Source organism: Pleuronectes platessa, chromosome 7 (assembly GCF_947347685.1).
Source record: "Pleuronectes platessa chromosome 7, fPlePla1.1, whole genome shotgun sequence".
Classification (NCBI taxonomy): domain Eukaryota; kingdom Metazoa; phylum Chordata; class Actinopteri; order Pleuronectiformes; family Pleuronectidae; genus Pleuronectes; species Pleuronectes platessa.
In genome coordinates this window covers 2,014,106-2,020,105 of record NC_070632.1, presented here as the reverse complement: position 1 = coordinate 2,020,105, position 6,000 = coordinate 2,014,106, and positions in this window count along the sequence as shown.

The following is a 6,000-nucleotide window of genomic DNA, read 5'->3' as shown; positions in this document are numbered from 1 at the left end:
AGATAGAGAGAGGGAGAGAAAAAGAAGAAGAGGGGGGAAAAAAACATAATTTATCTGTGTATTATCAAGAAAGGCAGACACTTTAATCAGTCAGCTATGAAGTCAGTATTTCCATTCTTATCTGTCGCAGGAGTGGAAATGGAGAGGAGATAGCGTTCTGGGAGCCCATCGGTGGGCAGGAATGATAATGGGGGGGTGGGGGTTGCGGGGTGGAGGAGGGGGGGGCAGGGCTCGGCTATTGGACCGCTGTGTCAGCGCTATCTGCACCCATTATCAACGGCCTTATCGGCCCTACCATCAGCCTCGCTGTAATGGGGCCAGTTCAACTTTCCACATTATCATACTGCCAAGACCTGGTTAGCCAAGGCTAGGGGTCTGGCTGGAGACAGGGGGCGGGGGGGCGGGGGGCGGGGGGCGGATGGGTAGAAGAAAAGAAGGGGGTGATAGAGAAGTGGAGGCAGAAGGGGAGAGATAAAGAGAGTGGAGAAAAAATAACAGCGGAGGGTTGAGAGGAGGTGATTTAAAAGAGAGATGTAAGAAGCAAATATAATAGTTTATATAAATAACAAACAGCTGATATCTGTGTTGCACTGAACCCACTTCCTGCTTCTCTGCTCGCTCACATTAGAAATGATGTTACAGCTTCATTAATCTGAGGTTCTACAGATCGCTGGAGATTCATTCACACAGACAGTGAAACGTGAATCTGTCCCCCCACCACCCCCCCCCCACAGGTCTCAAACAACACAAATGAGGCAGTGTAGATTTATTTTGAAAAGGCTTTGATGAGGTCGTTTCACTGCAGAAACAAACGATCTTGTTTCAGCTGTAAAATCAACTTTCTTCTCATTTCAAATTAGTCCATTTCTCCTGTGAGGTCAGATGAAGCTAAATTTAAATATAAGACATATTAAATATGTTTTTATTAAGGTAGGACTGGGCATGAAAACCGTATCAATAAATAGCAATCATTTTCATGAATTGCAAAGTTTAAATATATCAATATCTTGATTATTTTGATGAGGACGTTTCATTATAGATATGAATAATCTAAAATATGAATTTTTCCAAAAAGGGATTTACTCCTGTAAGGTTTAATTCAACTATAAGACATAATAAATATATTAAACGGGTAATTCAGGTATAGGGTGGGGAAATAAAACATCACAATACAATTTTCATCATTAGCAATATAACAAAGGATTAATAACTGGCTATTAACTATCTTAATATCAGTACTGGAATTATTATTAATATCAGCATCTGCCCCAAGAAGTACATATTATTTTTACATTGTTTATTGGTGTTATTTTCAGCTCAGCTCAGTCTGAGCTGCACTGAGCTGTGAAGGTGATTAAAGTTGGATTGATTTTAATTTAACTAAACATTTGAACTAATTTACTGATTTATATTAAATGCTGCAAATGTGATTTTCTGATCACCTGTGGCACACATACCATGTAGTCTGGGAGCATAGGCCAGATACACACACCTATCACACCACTGCACACACACTGCAAAGACACACACAAGCACACACACACACCACCACCATTTGATTGGCAGCTCACTTATCAGTCAGGGAGCCAGAGCACCACGGTTTACACAAGCACAAAGCAATCTAAAGGCCCGGATCACTGCAGCACTACTGACTCACATGAGTCATAATGTACACACTGTGAGAGAGAGAGGGGGGGGGGAGAGAGAGAGAGAGAGAGAGGGGGGGAGAGAGAGAAACTAATAGAGACAGAGAGACAGAGTGACAAACAGAGAGACAGAGAGTGAGAGAGACAAAAAGAGGGAGAGAGAGACAGAGAGAGAGTGAGAGAGAGACAAACATAGAGTGAGAGAGGCAGAGAATGAGAGAGCGACAAACAGAGGGAGAGAGAGAGAGAGAGACAAACAGAGAGAGAGACAGAGACAGAGACAAACAGAGGGAGAGCGAGTGACAGAGAGAGAGAAACAGAGGGAGAGATAGTGAGACACAGGAAGAGGGGGAAGACTGATACGTTACTCGAGGCCCGGCTCTGTCTCACATTGATAAATGTAATCAAACATATAAACAGTAAATTTAACATGAGAAACCACTTAATGAGTTTTATCGTCCTCTGTTGGCAGCCGGAGGAACTGCAGCCACCACAGACTCAGGTGCTTCGGTCACAACATGTGATTTTAATAAAAACGTTTCCTGAGGATTTTTAAGGCCTGAAAATGATCAAGTGTGCAGGTCATCAGTGTGTGTGTTTGTGTGTGTGTGCGCGCGCGTGTGTGTGTGTGTGGTGGTAGGAGCCACTGGTCTAGACCTCGTCTGTCTGCGGCCCCCAAGAGGCTCCTCCTCCTCCTCCTCCTCCTCCTCCTCAACCAACTCCTCCTCTACTGGACTTAACTGTTCATAGAGACCTGGATCCTTCCCTTCACTTAATAAAGGAAAATCGAACTCTCTTAAATAAGTTCAAAATGTCATCAGCCACGTTTTACTCCATAATGATCCGTTGTCTCCGGCACCATCTTGGATTTGGGGGGGTGGAGCCTGTCGGAGGGTGAGGACACGCCCACCCGTACCCATTGGATGGTACCAGCTGCTGAATTATCTTAATTTACTAAATGAACATCAGCGACTTGAAACTAGAGATTGAGACATAAACTCCTTCATGTTTACTGAGTGAGAAGTAAAACTAGAAACTGACTTCTTGTAAAACTATAAGGCCCAACCGCTGCACCACATGAAACACACTTTATTATTCTCTGAGAAATCAACACAAATGTCATAAAAACACCCTCTCACGCAATATTAAGCAAAGACCTGAATCCGTCCGCTGATCCGGAGACACACAACATATTATTGATCTTTCCTGTCCCACACAACGTTTTATGGAAATCTGTCCCGAAGTTTTTGCATAAACCTGCCGACTCAAAGACAAACAACCAGGAAGTAGATGACTTCAACTCAGACACAAAATATAACAGCTCGTGGAACAAAACAAGAAATTTGAGATTGTCACTTTTATTTTCGGAAGATAAATGTCAAAGCCCTAAATGCCTGTATTTTATTCTGAAGGATTTTAAAATGCACATCAGCAGTTAACTGGCAGAAAACCACTTAAATACAAGTTTTCCCAGCAGCAGTGACATGAGGCTTTTTTTTTTTCTTTCAGTCTGAGGCCAAGTGAACAAGAGCAGGTGCTCCCGGGTTCAAAGGTCGCTGCGACTGAATGTGTGTCTTTGTGTGTACGAGTGTGTGTCACGATCTTATTTTCTTTAGAGGCAGTGACACAGCCGCCCCCCCCCCCCCCCCCCCGTCTTGTCAGGCTGCCACGACCTTTGACTCTTTGTCTGTTTGTTCGGTTTTAATATCAGTGATTCGGTGAATTCGGTTGCATTTAATTGTCGGGGCGGTTGTGAATTCTGTGTGTGTGTGATTGTGTGTGTGTGTGTGTGTGGCTGTAAAAGCAGGTCAGGTGGTGTTGTTTGCCCAGGTTGCCTTTACACCCTGGAACAGAGCGCTCTGCACAGTAGGAGCAAATGGTCTGTCTTATCTCTGCCGCTGGGGGGGGCCTTGTCATAACACTGGCTGCCTCTTTCTCTCACACACACACGCACACAAACACACACACACACAAACAAAGCCGTCCGGACCACAGATCAGAGCCACGGGTTCCACGTTTTGACTGAGTGAGGTTTCATGCTCAGTCCACTCACACGTCCCTGACACACCGATGGTCGCTCGTGTGTGTTTGTCACACGTCAGCTGGACGGCGACTCGAGAGGAGAAGACACGGACACTTTGGTTACTCAGGTCAAACATCCGCCGGCTCTAATGGAGAGCGTGACGGCCGCGAGTTAAGCCCTCGCCGAGCTCCCGGGAGGAGCCGGCCCGGTGGTAATTACCACTCGAGCAAACAGTTCGGACGTAGATTACGCTACCAGTGGTCGAAAGTGGCATTTCTCCTCTCCCCCCCGCGAGGAGGCGTCAGCTCCAAGGTCAAAGGTGAAAGCGTTTACAACGGCGGCGCGTTGAGGAACCATAATTCACCACGAGGCGGTCCCCTGGGTAAATAGCAGGAAAGAGTAATAACTCATCCACACACTGAACACAAATGGTGTTTCCTCTGTAACCCTGCCCGCTTCCCCCTTTGGTGGGTCCAACCACACACACACATACACACACACACTAACACACACTCTCCATCGGCCACAGTGCAAACACACAGTAACACAAACCCGTCAACAGGAGCAGAACCTCCACGTTCCTCTTGATTGACTGACCTGAGAACTGCCGCTTTCCAAAGGCTCATTTTTAACAAGTCAAGTTCAATAGTGTGTCGGCCACACAGGACCTACACACTATTGACCATGACCCCGTTCACACACACACACACACACACACACAACATTTGCTGGGTGCGTGCGTGGGTCTGACCGACTGCCGTCATATGCGGCTCACACATGACGCTATCTGATCGCGAGCATGAGAATCGTCTGAGGCCCAATCAGTCACCATCTCACCAGTTTAATATCTGTCAGATCAACGCAGAGCGAGTCATCCTGCTGATGCTGCTGCTTTCCTCCCCGGCTCCCCCTCCCACTTCATGTTTCACGCCTCAACCAGAGAAGAAGGTTTAAATAAAAATAAAAAAAATCACTTGAAAGACAAAAACCACCCTGGAGATAGTCATCGACGAAACACCAAAAATTTCCCAACATGTCTGCGCTTATCGTACACAGGATCTGAGATGAGTAATACGTGGTATTAATTCTAATTAAATTAATCAATGACAATGCTTGTTAGGGAGGAGAGGGGGGAGAGACACGGTGGGTGGGTGGTGGGGGGGAGAAAGATTGAGGGAGAAAAGAAATGCATTCACACCTATCATCTAATTATACAACAACATTAATCCCATTAGGGCTGTGACTGATTGCCAGGGTCCGAGCCCCGGCTGCTGCTGCCTGGGCCTGTTGTTGTTGCAGTGGAGCCTCAGCTCCGGCCTGCTCCTGCCTGATAACAACTCTAATCTCACTTGGCCATCTCTATCTGCACCGGAGATCAGGCCCCGCGGCTTATCGAAAGTTCACATCAAGCTAAAAGCAGAACAAAGAAGGAGAGAACACACACACACACACACACACACACACAGTGGAAAGCACCCACAGAGGCACTGTGTGAGTCTTCTGGGTGTGCGTTTGTGTGTATGTCGGTGGAATTTAGACGTGCTTGTGTGTTTTATTTCACTTTGGCTCACAAAGAATGAATTAATCTCTCGACTGTGTGTCCATAGACCGATCACGTGACCTCAGCCTGGTCAGAGAGAAACACACACACACACACACACATTAAACTAAACACAACTTTTAACCAAACATTAAATAATCCTGCTCCTCTGTGAGCTTCAAAGAGGTGAACTCATTGTTTTCTAAAAAAGGAAAATGAAGAGAAGGTGTAGAAGAAGAGGAGAAGAGGAGGAGGAAACGTGGCGAGGAGGAGGAGGAAGTGTGGAGAGGAGGAGGTGAGTGTGGTGGTTTCCTTGTCTGGCCCCAGCAGACGTCCTGCTCCGAGCTGTGGGAGGCAGCGTATTATTCATGCTGACCTCTGAGCTCCAGCGCTGATGTCACAGGCACCGAGCGTTCACACACAGCCGGCCAATCAGCAGCGAGGATCTGCAGCGTTATCTCCCTGTGATCAGCAGGCCTCCTTATCAGCCTCCTGCATCTCCACAGGAGGGGGGGGGGGGGGGAGCAGCTGGCTGGGCTGCCATTAAAAACACACCACACCACATTCATCCACCAGTTATGTATTCCACACACTTTTTCCTCTCTATCTCTTTCTTCCCACTATCTACCTCCACTCCTCCTCTTCTCCTCCCTGTTATCACAGCACATGTCTGTCTCTCCTGCTCTCCCTCCGCTCCTTCTCTTCTTTTAATTATCAGGAGATCCACCCCCCCCCCCCCCCAGCCAATCGCAAACAAAACCACCAACAACATCATGACAACGCTGGGAAAA